We start from the raw sequence: 2,073 nt of genomic DNA on the forward strand, positions 1-2,073 counted from the left end.
CAGGTCATCCCCTTTGGCCAGGACCAGATCAAGAACTGCATTGCTTCTAGTTGGCCTGTGCACCTCCTGAGCCAAAAAAAGCTCTTTGGTGCTAGTCAAGAAGGATTGTGATCGATCCGAGCTGGCTGAGCCTTCCTCCCAAGAGATGTCTGGGTAGTTGAAGTCACCCATGACAACCATGTCCTGTGCACGCACGGCCTCCGTTAGTTCACAGGTGAACACTAGATCAAGTTCCTCCCCTTGGTTAGTTGACCTGTAGTATACACCTAGTCAGGTCTCTCTCACCATGCCTCCTCCAGAGCTTGACCCAGAGGGTTTCAAGCTGTTCTTCTTTGGGGCCAACATCAGCCTGTAGGGAGGTGCACTGCTTCACATAGAGGTCAACACCCCCACATCTCTTCCCTACCGATCCCTTCTGTTGGCTATGCTTCTGTCATAAGAGGAGTCCCACCAGGTCTCCATGATCCCTACTAGATCGTAGTGCCCAATGTAAAGCAGAAGGGCTAGTTCCTCCTGCTTCTTCCCCATGCTTCTGGCATTGGTGTACAGGCACCTAAGTCCTTCTACTGAGGTCACTGGCTGCCTGTTTTGTTGAAGGGGAGCTGTTTTCTCAGCTCCTGTAAGAGTGGCTTGATTGGTTTTATTGCCGATGGAGCTTTCCTGTATATTGGTCCCTGGGTAGGCTTCAGTTAGCGTTTCCCCATCCCCCTGCGATCTTAGTTTAAACTAAAACTAAAGTTGCTTGTTTTTACTGCTGTTTCAACCTAAGTTGGCCAACTTGGATTTGTCAACACAAGAATCCAATTTGTAGTATACAGTTTTCTCTACCTGGAGGCAGAGGTAGGATGTAGGAAAGGGATGGTGCAGTTATCTTGGCAGGGGAGCTTCTAGCTAGTGCTGCCTTGCTGTCTAGGGTAGGGGTTGGCAACCAGTAGCGTGTAACCCTAGTCATGGTGCTATCCATGACCGTGTCCGGATTCAGGGTCCTGGGGTGTCAAATAGCCTTGATCAACCCTAAGGCTGGGGCCACCTCTCCATGGAGTGCTTTCTTGTGGTTTCCCCACACAAGGGAGTACATACAGTATAACTATTTACACAGTTTATTATTTACAAAACAGTCAACATATGAATGAGGTTAACAGCAGAACAGGATACCAATAATCTAATTGTCAAAGGCAGGTAACAATGAACTAAAACACTCTATACAAATTGAATCAAAGACACCCTCAGTACAACTCCCCAACTTAAACCTTGAGACTCCAGTGAATTTCAGCAGGAGCACACAGGGTTAACAAACAACAGCTCTCCTTCACACTGGTAACACAGTAACCATGGCTAGTGCTCCTGCTTCAGAAAGTCCTGCTCTCTGCTAGAGCCTGCCTTGGGAAGAGAAGCTCTCCTCTGCTCCAGCTGCCTGTGGAAAGAAACACACAGTTACCCTTCCCCAAAAGCACCTTTCTCCAATTCCCAGACATGGCCCCTTGTGCTGATAACTGAAACAACCCTGGGTTTATCACCTACCTCGCCCCAGGCTGTTTCTCAGTTAACTCTCCCCAGAGTCTTCCCAGATCAACACCCTGCCTTCCTAGGCAAGTGTACCTTATGACCCTTTTTCCTCCACATGGGTCCCTCTGCCTCACAGAGGGACAAAGGATACCAGGTTATCTTCCCTGCCTTGCTAAGGGCAGGCTCACTTCAAGGGCAGGTTGCAAGGTGGTTTCTCCCCAAGCTCTGTGATCCCCAGACTCCTTCTCTTCTCTGAGCCTGGCTGAGTCCCCAGGGCTGAGTTCCCGCCCCTCTCCTGTCTCAGGAGCCAATCAAAAACATGTATATGCTCTTGCAAGCAACAACTTTCTACAACTTCCTGCTCTGCCTTTGCAGGGATCCTGAGCCCTGCTTCAAATCCAGCAGCAGCTGTTACAAGTGTAACTTGGGAGGAGTGACTGGGGCAGCTACTGCAAGTGCTGGCTTGTGCGGGGGATTGGCTACCTCTGCAGCCACGCAATCGTTGGCAAGGTAGCAGCCTGAAATCACCATTGTCCCCTGTGTCTCGCAGCTTCAGGTGGCCAGCTT

The 2,073-nt window shown here is 50.0% G+C and overlaps 1 long non-coding RNA gene across 1 annotated transcript; it reads right to left on the bottom strand.

The window, feature by feature from the left end:
- Nucleotides 1–1,084: 1,084 nt before the first annotated feature.
- LOC109281727 (uncharacterized) lies at nt 1,085–1,862 on the bottom strand. The gene is made up of 2 exons (XR_002088598.2): nt 1,522–1,862; nt 1,085–1,414 (listed from the first exon to the last, which is right to left on the bottom strand). It is a non-coding gene; the product is annotated as an uncharacterized LOC109281727 (long non-coding RNA).
- Nucleotides 1,863–2,073: the final 211 nt, after the last annotated feature.

Source organism: Alligator mississippiensis, chromosome 9, assembly GCF_030867095.1.
Source record: "Alligator mississippiensis isolate rAllMis1 chromosome 9, rAllMis1, whole genome shotgun sequence".
Lineage (NCBI taxonomy): Eukaryota > Metazoa > Chordata > Crocodylia > Alligatoridae > Alligator > Alligator mississippiensis.